This window comes from Oncorhynchus kisutch, linkage group LG2, assembly GCF_002021735.2.
Source record: "Oncorhynchus kisutch isolate 150728-3 linkage group LG2, Okis_V2, whole genome shotgun sequence".
Classification (NCBI taxonomy): domain Eukaryota; kingdom Metazoa; phylum Chordata; class Actinopteri; order Salmoniformes; family Salmonidae; genus Oncorhynchus; species Oncorhynchus kisutch.
Window position 1 is genome coordinate 59,823,801 of NC_034175.2, and position 16,642 is coordinate 59,840,442.

The window sequence follows — 16,642 nt, forward strand, 5'->3', positions numbered from 1 at the left end:
CCTGATAAAGGGGGGCAGATAGGATAGCATAGCAACCCTTCTCTTCAATTGTATTGATGGGTGTATGGATGGATGGGTGGGTGACTGAATGAGTGAGTGAGAGTGAGTGGGTGAGTGACTGGCCGACAGTCACATTACTTACGAGATAGTGTGCGTGTACATTCATGTGTATCCTGTCCTCCTGGTTACATTTGAATGACTACCACTTTTTGGATTCTTGGTTCATTATTGTCTTAATCTTTTCATGTGCACAGTACCCTGTTGACTGTAAATCATTACTGTCAAAGTCCTCTGGAAAGGTCCTACAAAGGAGGCTGTATACCCACACTACACATCTTTTCACTACATAGAAAGGAGGATGGAGTAGAGAGAAAGAGAGCGAGAGAGAAACAGAGTGATTGACACAGAGAGAGAGTGAATTCAATAAATGTCACAGCGTCTGAACTTGCCACGAACGTAACAAAATTCCCTGAAATGTTGTTCAAGCATTCTAAAACAGCAGTGGGAGTAGTGGTGCTAAATTCGATTTTGTCTCTCTATTTCATTACTACCTTGGAATTCGGTTCATTCTTAGTCAATTTTACCGCTGCAGTAACAGAGCCAGCTCTCTTAAAACAGCTCTTTGCTGAGTGTTTTATTTTGATTAAATTTGAAGACTGTGAAGGTGCAGGCCAGGGGCTGGGGGTTGAGACTGGGGTTGGGACTCTAAAGCTTTGGCCAAGTCTCACACGTTGGCGTCCCCTCTGAGGGCCATGGGGAGGTGGCACTGTTACCTGCTCTAAGTGAAGTGTAAATTGTGTTATTCCACAGCTGGCTCTGATGCCTATCACTGCTTCTATCTCGCTCCCAACTCCTCAGACGCTTTAGGAGAGAAGGGGAGAAAACCTCTTCCACATGTTGTCTCTCCCTCAGGCTTTTGCTCGGCTAGCCCAGAACATGTTTGTTGAATTGTTAAGGTGTTCTCCTGCCCTGGCAAGCATCCTCAACTCTTTCTATACCTCTGTCTAAGTTGCCCTCTTTTTCTCAGTTTGAGAAAAAAATAAATGACTTTGTAGACTTTGTAGGTTTGTAGTCTCAGGTGTTTGGGTCTCATTGTTTCATTCCACCTTGCATTGAGGCCATAAGGCTGGCTGTTGATTACAGTTCTTAGATCAGGGAAAAGCAGTATGTGACCAGGGACTAGGGGTCAAATGTGTGGCAGATTTCCCACCCAACAGATTGCGTTGTGAACTGGACATGCAGTTGACTAAATTGTGAGGGTAAAAATTGGGAACGAAAGACGGTCAGATTTTAGGCCAATAAAAGTTCTTAAACGTTTTACTCTGATAAAAATGAAAAGAAATTGGAGACCTGTTCTAAGAATGCAGCAATCAAAATAAACACATTATACAGAAATCCACAATGCAGTGACAGCAGGTGTAAGCCCCATCTGTTACACAGGCACAGATATACAGTAGTTGTTTCTCTGCTTCTCTACTGTACAGTGAACAGTAGAGTGAAAAAGCCCTAAAGTGAACACATGAGTTGCTGTAAATGTCATGTACTGGATGAATGATGGATGTCTCCAGTGTTTAATGCCTGGGAGAGACAGGGAGCATAACTCACAGTTTAACTGACAATGAGCCATCATGATTCATCTATACTCTGCATTCTCACTCCTCTCATCTACAGGATCTGCATGGGAGACTTTCCAGCTAGCACATTTGGTTCCTTGGAAGCTGTAGGAATGTAGGTTTTTGGTTTCCAATTGGTTCCGGGAACGAAGCCATACGTTAAACTGATAGTTTTAACGTTCTGAGAACAGAAGTGAAAATTGAACATTAATCTATTGCTTGCAGGGAGGTTCTGAGAATGTATGGTTCCTGAAAGTTTTCCAGGGAGGTTTTGTTGGAGTAAAAAAAAAAAAAAACTTTCACTGAATGTTTCAATTTGACTTTTCATAACAGTGCTAGCTTATTTGGGGTATACTTTATTGAACTCCAAGGACACAAGACAATTCACATGAAATAGGACACATTCAATTAATTTCCTTAGGCATTAATTATGCAAACTAGGGCTGACCCCAATTAGTCGACTGGTCAATTGTTTTGTTGTTAGGCTGTTGTTCGATTGTTTTAGTCGAGCAGTAATACATATATACAGTATATATTTGCACCCATCTCAGTGAACTAATCCATTGTGGAGACCTAGACTAAAAGCCAATTTATGCTTGATCCGAAAATGTGGTCGGAAGTGTGATGCGATTGCAGAACGTCCAGAGGCATGCAGAGGCCAAATCAAGTTCCATACGGCTTCGCCATGCGCCTCCAAATTTTGTAACAATCTGGAGGGCGCTGTATAGCTCCGAATTGACATGATTGGTTGACGGAAGAAAACACAAACTCACTTCTTTGACAACAGCTCAGCACTGCTCTGCGAAGCGCAAGAAGTATGAATGCCCTGACTTTTGCTGAGGCCGTATCACCGTAAATGCTGCACAGCCAATGCAGACGATGCGTCCAGATGCACAGTGCCGTCAGTAGAGGATGCCTGGTCATTCTTTAAAAGTGCCTTCCTCAACATTTTAATAAGCATTCCCCTTTCAAAAAATGTAGAACCAGGAACAGATATAGCCTTTGGTTCTCTCCAGACCTGACTTTCCCTTGACCAGCACAAAAACATCCTGTGGCATTCTGCATTAGCATCGAATAGCCCCCATGATATGCAACTTTTCAGGGAAGTTCGGAAACCAATATACACAGGGAGTTAGGAAAGCTAAGGCTAGCTTTTTCAAGCAGAAATTTGCATCCTGTATCACAAACTCCAAAAAGTTCTGGGACACTGTAAAGTCCATGGGGAATAAGAGCACCTCCTCCTAGCTGCCCACTGCACTGAGGCTAGGAAAAACTGTCACCACCGATAAATCCACAATATTTAAGAATTTCAATAAGCATTTTTCTACGGCTGGCCATGCTTTCCGGCTGGCCATGCCTACCCCTACCCCGGTCAGCAGCCCTGCACTCCCCAGAGCAACTCGCCCAAGCCTCCCCATTTCTCCTTCACCCAAATCCAGAAAGTTGATTCTCTGAAAGAGCTGCAAAATTCTGTACCCCTACAAATCAGCCGGGCTAGACAATCTGGACCCTCTCTTTTTAAAATTATCTGCCGAAATTGTTGCCACCCCTATTACTAGCCTGTTCAACCTCTCTTTCATATCGTCTGAGATTCCCAAAGATTGGAAAGCTGCCGCGGTCATCCCCCTCTTCAAAGGGGGAGACACTCTAGACCCTAACTGCTACAGACCTACAGTGGGGAGAACAAGTATTTGATACACTGCCAATTTTGCAGGTTTTCCTACTTACAAAGCATGTAGAGGTCTGTAATTTTTTATCATAGGTACACTTCAACTGTGAGAGACGGAATCTAAAACAAAAGGCCCGTCTGAAGTTTGCCAAGACCATCTGGATGATCCAGAGGAGGAATGGGAGGTCATGTGGTCTGATGAGACAAAAATATAGTTTTTTGGTCTAAACTCCACTCGCCGTGTTTGGAGGAAGAAGAAGGATGAGTACAACCCCAAGAACCCCATCCCAACCGTGAAGCATGAAGGTGGAAACATAATTCTTTGGGGATGCTTTTCTGCAAAAGGGACAGGATGACTGCACCGTATTGAGGGGAGGATGGATAGGGTCATGTATTGTGAGATCTTGGCCAACAAACTCCTTCCCTCAGTAAGAGCATTGAAGATGGGTCTTCCAGCATGACAATGACCCGAAACACACAGTCAGGGCAACTAAGGAGTGGCTCCGTAAGAAGCATCTCAAGGTCCTGGAGTGGCCTAGCCAGTCTCCAGACCTGAACCCAATAGAAAATCTTTGGAGGGAGCTGAAAGTCCATATTGCCCAGCGACAGCCCCGAAACCTGAAGGATCTGGAGGTCTGTATGGAGGAGTGGGCCAAAATCCCTGCTGCAGTGTGTGCAAACCTGGTCAAGAACTACAGGAAACGTATGATCTCTGTAATTGCAAACAAAGGTTTCTGTACCAAATATTAAGTTCTTATTTTCTGATGTATTAAATGCTTATGTCATGCAATAAACTGCAAATTATTTACTTACAAATCATACAATGTGATTTTCTGGATTTTTTAAATATATTCTGTCTCTCACAATTGAAGTGTACCAATGATAAAAATTACAGACCTCTACATGCTTTGTAAGTAGAAAAACCTGCAAAATCGGCAGTGTATCAAATACTTGTTTTCTCCACTGTATATCTATTCTACCCTGCCTTTCTAAGGTCTTCGAAAGCCAAGTTAACAAACAGATTTACCGACCATTTCGAATCCCACCGTACCTTCTCCACTATGCAATCTGGTTTCGACTCTGTCAATCACCACATTCTTATTGGCAGACTCAACAGACTGCCTCACCTGGTTCACCAACTACTTCTCTGTTAGAGTTCCGTGTGTCAAATCAGAGGGCCTGTTGTCCGGACCTCTGGCAGTCTCAACGGGGGTGCCACAGGGTTCAATTCTCGGGCCGACTCTCTTCTCTGTATACATCAATGATATCGCTCTTGCTGCTGGTGATTCTCTGATCCACCTCTACGCAGATGACACCATTCTGTATACTTCTGGCCCTTATTTGGACACTGTTAACTAACCTCCAGACGAGCGTCAATGCCATACAACTCTCCTTCCGGGCCCCTTCCAGGCTTCTGGGCCTCCAACTGCCCTTAAATGCAAGTAGAGATAAATGCATGCTCTTCAACCGATCACTGCCCGCACCTGCCCGCCCATCCAGCATCACTACTCTGGACGGTTCTGACTTAGAATATGTGGACAACTACAAATACCTAGGTGTCTGGTTAAACTGTAAACTCTCCTTCCAGACTCGCATCTCCAAGCTAAAATTAAATCTAGAAACAACTTCCTATTCCACAACAAAGCATCCTTCACTCATGCTGCCAAACACACCCTCATAAAACTGACTATCCTGCCGATCCTCGACTTCGGCGATGTCATTTACAAAATAGTCTCCAACACTCTACTCAGCAAATTGGATGCAGTCTATCACAGTGCCATCCGTTTTGTCACCAAAGCCCTATATACTACTCACCACTGCGACCTGTATGCTCTCATTGGCTGGCCCTCGCTTCATACTCGTCGCCAAACCCACTGGCTCCAGGTCATCTACAAGTCTCTGCTAGGTAAAGCCCCACCTTATCTCAGCTCACTGGTCACCATAGCAGCACCCACCAATAGCACGCGCTCCAGCAGGTATATCTCACTGTTCACCCCCAAAGCCAGTTCCTCTTTTGGCTGCCTTTCCTTCCAGTTCTCTGCTGCCAATGACTGGAACGAACTGCAAAAATCACTGAAGCTGGAGACTCACATCTCCCTCACTAGTTTTAAGCACCAGCTGTCAGAGCAGCTCACAGATCACTGGACCTGTACATAGCCCATCTGTAAACAGCCCATCCAACTACCTCATCCCCATACTGTATTTATTTATTTATCTTTCTCCTTTGAACCCCAGTATCTCTACTTGCACATTCATCTTCTGCACATCTACCATTCCAGTGTTTAATTGCTAAATTGTAATTACTTCGCCACCATGGCCTATTTATTGCCTTTATTGACTTCCCTTATCTTACCTAATTTGCACTCACCATGTATAGATTTGTCTTTTTTCTGCTGTATTATTGACTGTATGTTTGTTTATTCCATGTGTAACTCTGTGTTGTTGTATGTGTCGAACTGCTGTGCTTTATCTTAGCCAGGTCACAGTTGTAAAGGAGAACTAGCCTACCTGGTTAAATAAAGGTGAATTTTTATTTATTTTTTAAATGCACTTCTCTCTCCGGAATGCGCTCTCTCCTGCCAATTTGTGCACATTCATTGTTTCATAACATCATTGTGTGAATTGTTTGCATTTGATTGTTAGTGTATATCAATTCCCCTTTACATATATCACCAGTAGTACATTTACTGTTAATTCCTATCATTTCTCATCTACAAAGTTTGTTACTTCTCAAAGTAGTGTTTTTTTCAACTCAAACAGCAAGCAAACAAAGTCTGTTTTTACATCCATTGATAATTGCAATAGTTCCTCAATATATTTGAAAAATCTTTCCAACTCTCTCCCTTTCGATAACCACTTAGCGTGAAAGGGAAAAATGTCATGCTCTGATCCAGTGGAAACGTCATATAACAGGCCTACCTGATTACTTCTTAACAGTGCCTGACTTGGACTGAAATAGGTTCCGATACTAATTTTGGGTGCTGGTACTGTTTATGTTTAGGTGCAGGTGCAGGAGCTCCACAATACTTTTGAGCTTATATTCTATAAGAAGAACAGGAGCTCAAGCAGTAGAACATTTGAGGTGCTGGTACTCAGCTCTGGTGAACTCCTGCCCAAGTCGAGCACGGCTTCTTATCCCTTGCGCAAATAGCCTACAGCTGTGTCTTTCCCGAGCTCACTGGCACAGGAAACTCTGAGGGCCCAGCATATTTTACACAATGTTGTTAGTTCGCTAGGGCAAGCTTCTGGTCAGACCCAAGTTAACAATTGATACAATGTTGTTAGTTCGCTAGGGCAAGCTTCTGGTCGGACCCAAGTTAACAATTGATACAATGTTGTTAGTTCGCTAGGGCAAGCTTCTGGTCGGACCCAAGTTAACAATTGATACAATGTTTCAAGTTTGTTGCAGACAGGCCATAAGTAAACAATGTGATTTATAGGATATTTATTTTTATCAGGATATTTTCTACCTGCAAATCAAATCAAATCAAATTTATTTATATAGCCCTTCGTACATCAGCTGATATCTCAAAGTGCTGTACAGAAACCCAGCCTAAAACCCCAAACAGCAAGCAATGCAGATGTAGAAGCACGGTGGCTAGGAAAAACTCCATAGAAAGGCCAAAACCTAGGAAGAAACCTAGAGAGGAACCAGGCTATGTGGGGTGGCCAGTCCTCTTCTGGCTGTGCCGGGTGGAGATTATAACAGAACATGGCCAAGATGTTCAAATGTTCATAAATGACCAGCATGGTCAAATAATAATAATCACAGGCCGAACAGTTGAAACTGGAGCAGCAGCACGGCCAGGTGGACTGGGGACAGCAAGAAGTCATCTTGGCAGGTAGTCCTGAGGCATGGTCCTAGGGCTCAGGTCCTCCAAGAGAGAGAAAGAAAGAAAGAGAGAAAGAGAGAATTAGAGAGAGGATACTTAAATTCACACAGGACACCGGATAGGACAGGAGGGGTCAGGAGACACTGTGGCCCCATCCAATGACACCCCCGGACAGGGTCAAACAGGAAGGATATAACCCCACCCACTTTGCCAAAGCACAGCCCCCACACCACTATATCTTCAACCACCAACTTAACATCCTGAGACAAGGCCGAGTATAGCCCACAAAGATCTCCGCCACGGCACAACCCAAGGGGGGGCGCCAACCCAGACAGGAAGATCACATCAGTGACTCAACACACTCAAGTGACGCACCCCTCCTAGGGACGGTATGAAAGAGCCCTCGTAAGCCAGTGACTCAGCCCCTCCTAATAGGGTTAGAGGCAGAGAATCCCAGTGGAAAGAGGGGAACCGGCCAGGCAGAGACAGCAAGGGCGGTTCGTTGCTCCAGAGCCTTTCCGTTCACCTTCACACTCCTGCAGGCTGCAATGTTTTTATTTGTTGGCTTTATGTAGGCTATTTTTACATAGTTGGCAATGGCAATAGAATTTACTTTTTAGGTTTGTATCATTTTCATTTAGATTTTTATAGAATTTTGATTAACCACATGACAGGAGAGTAATGGCAGAATCTGCGAAAGCCACTAAGAGCGGGAGGAGAACAGTTCGGTCAGGTGAAGTTTTTTCTTCTTCTGGTTATCTTGATCTCTGGCGCCCTCTTGAGGCATTTGTCTTATTCATCAAACCGTAAACTTTAAGCATCAGACAAGGTCAATGCATATTGTTGATTTTATTAAAACACATAGGGTGTGTCTATATATGGAAAAATGCACATTTAAAAAATTTGATCAATTGATTGGTTGAAAGAACAGACGACTTTCTGTCGACCAATATATTTTTTTAGTTGAGGACAGCCCTAACGCAAACACATATTTTTTTTTATTGTGACTCGATATCAGTGAGAGTCAAACAAATAATATTCTGTTCTCTATCCATGTAATGAGTCCACTGCACCACCAAGATGAATATTTATTTTTGCCATCAGCATACCACCCTGCATACCACTGCTGGCTTGCTTCTGAAGCTAAGCAGGGTTGGTCCTGGTCAGTCCCTGGATGGGAGAACAGATGCTGCTGGAAGTGGTGTTGGAGGGCCAGTAGGAGGCACTCTTTCCTCTGGTCTAAAAAATATCCCAATCCCCCAGGACACTGCCCTGTGTAGAGTGCCATCTTTTGGATGGGACCTTAAACGGGTGTCCTGACTCTCTGAGGTCATTAAAGATCCCATGGCACTTATCTTAAGAGTAGGGTTGTTAACCCCGGTGTCCTGGCTAAATTCCCAATCTGGCCATCAAACCATCACGGTCACCTAATAATCCCCAGTTTACAATTGGCTCATTCATCCCCCTCCTCTTCCATGTAACTATTCCCCAGGTCGTTGCTGCAAATGAGAACGCGTTCTCAGTCAATTTACCTGGTAAAATAACAGATATATTTAAAAAAAAAAATAGCATGCCATGTTTTGTTACACATACAAAGCACTTAATTTTTGTCTATTCAAACAGACCCCATTTCAAATTAAACAAGCACTCATTAAGATCAGGTGTGGCCAATTACTGGGCGCAGCCAATACACCTGATCACACTTAACAAGATAGAGAATAGTGAGATTTTTGTTGATGCTGAGAATGGAATATACAGTACCAGTCAAAAGTTTGGACACACCTACTCATTCAAGGGGTTTTCTTTATTTGTACTATTTTCTAGATTGTAGAATAATAGTGAAGTCATCAAAATGATGAAATAACACATATGGAATGAAGTAGTAACCCAAAAAGTGTTAAACAAATCAAAATATATTTTACATTTGAGATCATTCAAAGTAGCTACCCTGTGCCTTGATGACAACTTTGCTGGAATGAGTAGGTGTGTCCAAACTTTTGCCTGGTACTGTATATGTTTTTAAATAATATTCTTAGAACGCTCTCTGAATGTTACTAAAGTTTTCTTGTGGTTTTCATGGAAAGTTGTCTTAACGTTCTTGGGACAATTTGAGAACATGACTTTAAATAGAACCATGAGGAAACCTGTAGGAAACATGATGCTGAAGTACTGATAATCCCACAGAAGAATGTTGTTTGTTAACGTTCTCTGAACTACCAATGTCAAACCAGTTGGAGAACGTTCTTAGAACATTACTATTACCTAAAATCGAAATTAAATGTAATCGTGTTTGAACTTTTAGGAAAAGTCCTGTTAAAGTAATGAAAGTTCCATAAATGTGCTGAGAATGTTCCAAAGCCAAGCAAAAATCCTGAACAATTCCCAGAAAGTTGTGGGAAGGTTGTATGCAAAATAACCATAGGACAACCACGCTCTCATCAAGATATCAGAAACATATGGTTCTCAGAACGTTATGTGCTAGCTGGGTTCATACTGCTCCCTAAACTGTCACAATATTTTCAGGTTGTTTTCAGGGTTCTTTTGATGTTCTAAGAAAGATGGTTGGTAGTGTTCAGCACTCTGGGCAGCTCTCATGCGGGACAAGGGGTAACTTTTAAATGTCTTTGGACAAAAGTAGTACAGTGTATTCCATAGGTGTGTGTGTGTGTTTCTCAGGCCTGTCTGTTAGGCCTGTGTGTGTTAATGCCATCTGTCTGAGACACCAAGGGAGACTTCTCTGTCACGTCAGTTAGTTTTACAGGAGAGCCCAAGGCCCAGAGCCAGTCTCTCTATAGTCCTGCCAGCATCTATCTACACTGGACATCAGCCCTACTCCAGCCTCTATATATAAATCAGATAGAACAGATCTCCCTATAGTTCTACTCGATTAAAATCTGTTTGTCTGCCTCTCCTTATCCAAAGTGAAAGTATAAAGCTGACAATAAACCTTTTATGTCCTCTTATCTTAGTCCACTTTTTTACTGGGATGAATATTTGTGCGTGCCTCTCGAGACAGACAGGATGAAAGCAGACATGAACGACTTGAAAGACATGATGACGCCTGACTCGTTATAACTTTGGCGTTCGTTGTAAATATCCTCGAATGAATCTGTCAGATCATCCAAAATCCAGCAAGTTTCACTCCCAATTTTTTGATTTAGTATGCCTATGAAATAAGAGCAGGATAACAATGCTCCAGCACTCTCTGTCTCTTTGTCTCTCTCTCTCTCTCTCTCTCTCTCTCTCTCTCTCTCTCTCGGTCTCTCTCTCTGTCTGTCTCTCTCTCGGTCTCTCTCTCTCTGTCTCTCTGCTCTCTGTCTTTGTCTCTCTCTTTCTCTCTCCAACTTTCCAAGACTTTCCATGTCCTCTGGGCTAATTTGGGAGGCTTCAGGGTCAATCAGTTGCTGCTGAAATCTGAATCCACTTTGACATCTCCCCTAATCAACTCTCTGTGTACTCCACTCGCACATTATGCAAACTACTATGCAATACGCTGGACAATTTGACTCATTGGACCTCTGCCAACTCATACACTGTACAAGTGATGTGCTCTGTTTGTCCACATCTGTCTTGGACTTTTTTTGGTCTGGATTATTGATGCAGTCTCAAACCCAGGTCTGACTGCATCAACTACAGTTTATTTGGCCCAGCATGTTGGCTAGTCTGGGATCTTTAGTGCTTAAGCTGGAGCTGCCAATGTTTTCTGAAGTCTGACTACCTCTGAGAGAACACAGTCATCTGGGATATAACAATCTGACCTTGATTGAGTTTTTTGTCCATTTCTAAGCACAGAGCTCATTGTCGTTTCACTCTCTAATAGTCTAGCAATTGAATATCTCTGGCTTTATACTCATGGCGGTGCGAAGGCATCAATCTCAAGCATGGTTCACGTGTTGCATTGCAATGCGATGTTGTGCTACAGTAATTTATCACAGGACTGAGAGAAAACCCACCTGATGAAAATCAACCAGTCAATTTGTTACAGCTGCACACAGAGACAGAAAGGCCATTTTTCAGAGCCCAATCACTCCCACGTCTCCACAAGTATATTTAGCTCAAAGAGGCAGAGGGAAGTAAATATGTTTTACTGGTTTTCTCTGTTTAACGATATGCAGCAGATGTGGAGGAAAGGCATGGGAACTCCGGCTTTTATGATGGCCCTGTTAGTGAAAAACTAATGACAAGGAACCAACGAGTCCTGTGACCTTTACTGAAGGGTCAGGGGTCAAAGTGGCATTGTTTCAGCGATTTTCAAGATTATATGAGTTTGGGACCTTGGTTATGGCCCCCCTAAATTTAAAAAGAAATGAGTCAACAGCTGTTTTGTTATGAAGACAAATCTGTTATGCCGCTTTGGGTTCAACAGAGGAGTCGATGTTTTGTGTGAATGTATTTGGAACCAAAAGTGGTCCCAAATCCCATCCTCCGGCTTCCACCAAAAGCTGTCAATCTCCTTTAATGCTAAAAAGATGAGCGATCACATGCTACACGCTACACACTCATACGCTACAGGCTTCGGCACAGCCTCTGAAGCCTGCCGATCTCTCCCCTCCAGAAAATAGAACCAGGGTGACAGAGACAAAAGCATATTTGCCAACTAGAAAGTGGCGCCAGATTTGCTTTACACAATTTTTTGTTTTATTAAACAAAGCATGAAATCCCCCAAATCAACAATATCTGATGGCAAATCAAAAACATGAGCGTTAAAGAATGTTGGAGAATGGACTTGTGGAAGGATGCAGTGCTCTGGTATGGTTTACCATACCGAGCCAGAGAACGGGAGTTTCATTTAACCATTGGGTTAGTAACAGGCCTCCCAACACCGTCACACAGCCAGAAAGGAAGGCTCAGCTTCAGCAATAAAACAGGCAGCCAGAAGCACCCTGCACCAGGCTGCTGGGGGTGAAAATTAGATGCCAAAATGAATATGCAGTTGAACTTGTTTTGAGTTTCACACTCTAAACATGGTATTGATGAGAACATGAACCCACATGTGCATTAGTGCATTTTTTATAATTTTTTTAACCTTTATTTAACTAGGCAAGTCAGTTAAGAACTAATTCTGTTCAGGGGCAGAATGACAGATTTGTACCTTGTACCTAGGGTTTTGAACTTGCAACCTTCTGGTTAGTAGTCCAACACTTTAACCACTAGGCTACCCTGCCACCCCAAGTGCAGTGTAAAGAAAATGTGTTATTGGCTTATCCCAGAACAAATGTAAGTTGTGTTTGATTGAATACCAGTCCCCAGTATGGTGTGTAACAGGTGGAGAGAGAAAAATGGCGCTGACAGGTTAACACGCTCAGAAGGGATGTTATATTCTCTCTCTCTCTCTCTCTCTCTCTCTCTCTCTCTCTCTCTCTCTCTCTCTCTCTCTCTCGTTTCCCTCTCCTCACCTTCTGTGCTGCAGCAGATCTACCTGGTCAGACCTCACTTGGATCTCTTATAGTACACTACAATCAATGTCCCCCAACCAGCTGCCTACTATGGCAGTCGACACCCCCAACCCCTCCACCTCACCACCCCACGTCTCACTGACAGGTGAGGACAAAGTTCCTGCAGAGAGACAGAGTGTGCATGTGGCATCAGGTTTAACAAGCTGTCACTAGGCCTCAGAAGATGGAGAAATGATGATGATGGTGTGTGTGTGTGTGTCTGTGCGGGCTGCTCCAAAACACAGGACAGCAGAGGAAGACCTGTTTTCAGTTAAAAGCAGAAGCCCCCACAACAAAGGAATCGGCTGGGGGAGTCGTAACGAGAGGAATATCATTTTTCTTGGCCTGTGATCTGCCACTCTAGTGTTTCACTTTCAAAGCGCTGCTCGCTGGCAAAAGTCCTCGGCGCTGAATCTCTGTTGGAAGGAAGGAAAGCTCCCATCCACCCGCTCCGTTGTTCCAAGGAGAAAAACAATCCAATCTGCTCCTATTCAGCCTGGCTCCGTGATAAAGACAGGATACAGAATGAAGGAAGCAGCAGGGTTGTTTGAGGCCAATATATCCCCTCTCCGCGGTCTTGGCTCAGCCAGAGAGCATCCTGGGGTAATCCTCAGATGAAGTGTTTAAGGCCACTGGGCTCTTTGTCTGGTTAAGACGTCTTAGAGGATTCCCTTCCTCAGACTCAGAGAGACAGAGGTTGGGTGGTTGGTTGGAGCCCCCCGGGGTTGCAGCCAGAGCTGCACTAAGTCAGGCGTGACCTCAGCTTCCGTCTGTCAGAGCCTACATCCTGGTTATGTCATTAGCATAGAAATAGAGTCACTAGGAGTGGCGTGTGTTGATGGATGCCAAGGGAAACCTTCCCCATTCATCTTTTGTCTCTGTTTCATAAATTTGCTTAAATTCACAAGAGGCTGAATGTATCTCACCAGAGAAAGCATCCCAGCGAACGAAACAGCGCCCCTCTGTCTCAGTATGTGTAGCCCGTCTTTCTGATGCTGTCTGGTCGAGAAGAGTATGACATTGTTTTCACCTGTAGCATTGAATGGAAGGGAAGCCATCAAACATTTGGCCTCCCTTGATAAAACAAATATAAAATAATAGCCAATCAGCTTTGAGCTAAACTGAGTGAGCTCAGCTGTGAATGGTCCTGGCTCACCAAAAAAAGTGTCAAGTTTTGGATTTGGCTTCACACCAATCACATCACATCAGAAGCCAAATGTCATTGACAGAAAATGAATTGTTGCATCTGGTTGAGTCATTGTATTCCGGTGACTAGCTAGCTAAAATCGCCTCTTTCCTAAATTATCCATGGATGGAGATAGGGATTTGGACATGCGGTTTTACTTAATTCTCAGTACTGACCAATGATTATAACGGTGATTCTGATCCAACCATAATTTCATACATTGTGAGCCTGAATGGATGGAAGCTCGACATGTAGCTAGTACACTATTGTTAACTAGCTGGCCTGGTGCATCGTTGCCCATTACAGGAAATTAGGATAGCAAGCAAGCATTTTAGCCATGTTGCCTAGGACAACAAAACCATGCTGTAGGTCATGTAACTGTTTGTTACATGCAATATGTTTTGTAGACTTTTGTGGACCGGACCGATGTTGCTCTAATGAAACAAAGGTGTGGTTGAATTCCTTCTGCAACTGTGTCTTCTTATTGTCTCGGCCTTAGACCTATATATCACGGTGTCAAAGTATATGAACTAACAGGTTATAGAGTAAACAACGCAAATATCACAACACATAGGTTGTAATATGGCTTTTTCCCCATGGCTTTGCTTCCCCGGTGATTTTATCCACGCATCACTACTGGTCGCCAGATGAGCAACTGACTTTCATTGTTGCTCTTCGACAGAATCCTACTTACTCTAAATTGACTAGCTGGTCCATTTCTATACTGATGAATAATAATAATGATCACAAAGCCTGACTTAGGAAAGGAACTGTGGGTCAGTAAATGTTGAATGTCTTCAATACTCAGAGAAAGATGTGGACTTCTCTTTGAGAGAGAGTGAGGGGGGGATGGAGCTCATGTGTTGACCAGATCTGAGATTTTGACTCTATGCCCGCCGTCGTTTGGAGTGAGGGATATTATTCATTGACTTGGTATTTATGAGCGGAAGGAAAAGCGTCTTTGATAGAGAACCTCTCCACTGCTGCTCTAGAGCAGAGATACTCATGTCCTGAACCTCCTGGCTCTTCCCCTCTTCATCTTTATCTTTATCCCCATTTAACTCTTGGTTAGAGCCTTTGCTGTTCTGGTATTCTGCTAGCCTGATGCTGAGTACAGTAACGTAGAATGGACTGAAGTGAAGCCACTGTGTTTGTCAAAAATGGGTGCTGACAGACTTGGAGATTTGGTACAAACAGTCCTCATACCAACAACCCAGCAAACATATCCACATTGGTACGATGTGGGCCCAATGCGGTCTAAAATATTAGTCCCATGTCTAAGCTGCCAACATTGGGCCAATGCGCTTCAGCTGTACATTGGTCCCCAAAGAATTTTCCCAGTGTGGCCAGCTCATATCTGGTGAAGGCAGCCCTCACTTTGCCTGAAATAAGCCCATCTTTCCCAGCAAACATTTACATTTTAGTCATTTAGCATATGCTTTTAGCCAGAGTTAAGTACCTTGCTCAAGGGCAAATCGGTAGATTTTTCACCTAGTCAGCTTAGGGATTCGACCCAGTAACTTTTCAGTTAGTGGTCCAATGCACTAGGCTACCTGCCGCCCACATTGGCATGATGTGGGCCCAATGCGGGCTAAAATATTGACCACATGTAGGCTGCTCACATTGGGCTGATGCGCTTTTTCTGTTTAATAGAAAGGTATTCATTTCTCATTTATTCATTACAATTAATTCAATGCATAAAATCCCTAATTTTCAATGGTCGGTGACTCAGTGTCTCGTGAAAGACTCTCATAAGGCCTTGTGTCAATCGAGAACTGTTGACTAAATCAGTTGTTCTCACATCTCTCCTCAGAAACCCCCAGGTGTTCTAGAGCCAGCACACCTGATTCAACTGAATTAATACAACAACAACGCCTAAGGAATTTAACAATATAATATGGCTAACCAGAATAAAAAGCCTTGTATGGTTCTTCAGAAGGATCTACAAAGAACCTTTGAGATTGAGGGTTCTTTATATAACCATTCTCCATAAAGGTTATTTAAAGAACCATAAAACAGTGTTCAATATAGCCCCAAAATAGGTTGTAACAATAGCAGAACCCTTTTTTGGTGCTATATAGAATATTTTATAAAGGCTCTTTCTAGAATCATAAAGGTTCTACATAAAACCTTATGAGCATGGTTCTTTATAGAACCTTCAAAAATGGTTATACAGTGCCTTTAGAAAGTATTCATACCCCTTCACTTATTCCACATTTTGTTGTGTTACAGCCTGAATTCAAAATGGAGTCAATCGATATGTTTGCCCCTTAACGTCAAAGTGAAAACATGTTTTTAGGCATTTTTGCCAATTAATTGAAAATAAAATGCAGAAATATAAATGTTACATAAGTATTCACACCCCTGAGTCAATTCATGTTCAAATCGCATATTGTCTTTCTGAGTAAGTCTCTAAGAGCTTTCCACACCTGGATTGTACAATATTTGCACATTATATTTTTTCAATTCTTCAAGCTCTGTCAAGGTGGTTGTTGATCATAGCTAGACAGACATTTTCAAGTCTTGCCAAAGATTTTCATGCCGATTTAAGTCAAAACTGTAACCATGCCACCGAGGAACATTTAATGTCATCTTGGTAAGCAACTCCAGTATATTTGGCTTTAGGTTATTGTCCTGCTGAGATCAATTTGTCTCCCAGTGTCTGTTGGAAAGCAGACTGAACCAAGTTTTCCTTTAGGACTATACCTGTGCTTAGCTCTATTCCTTTTGTTTTTATCCTAAAAAACTCCCTAGTCCTTGCCGATGACAAGCATACCCACAACATGATGCAGCCAGCATCATGCTGGTAGTGAGTGATTTGTTGTGTTGGATTTGCCCCAAACATAACGCTTTGTATTCAGGACATAAAGTACATTTCTTTGCCACATTTTTAGGTGTTTTACTTT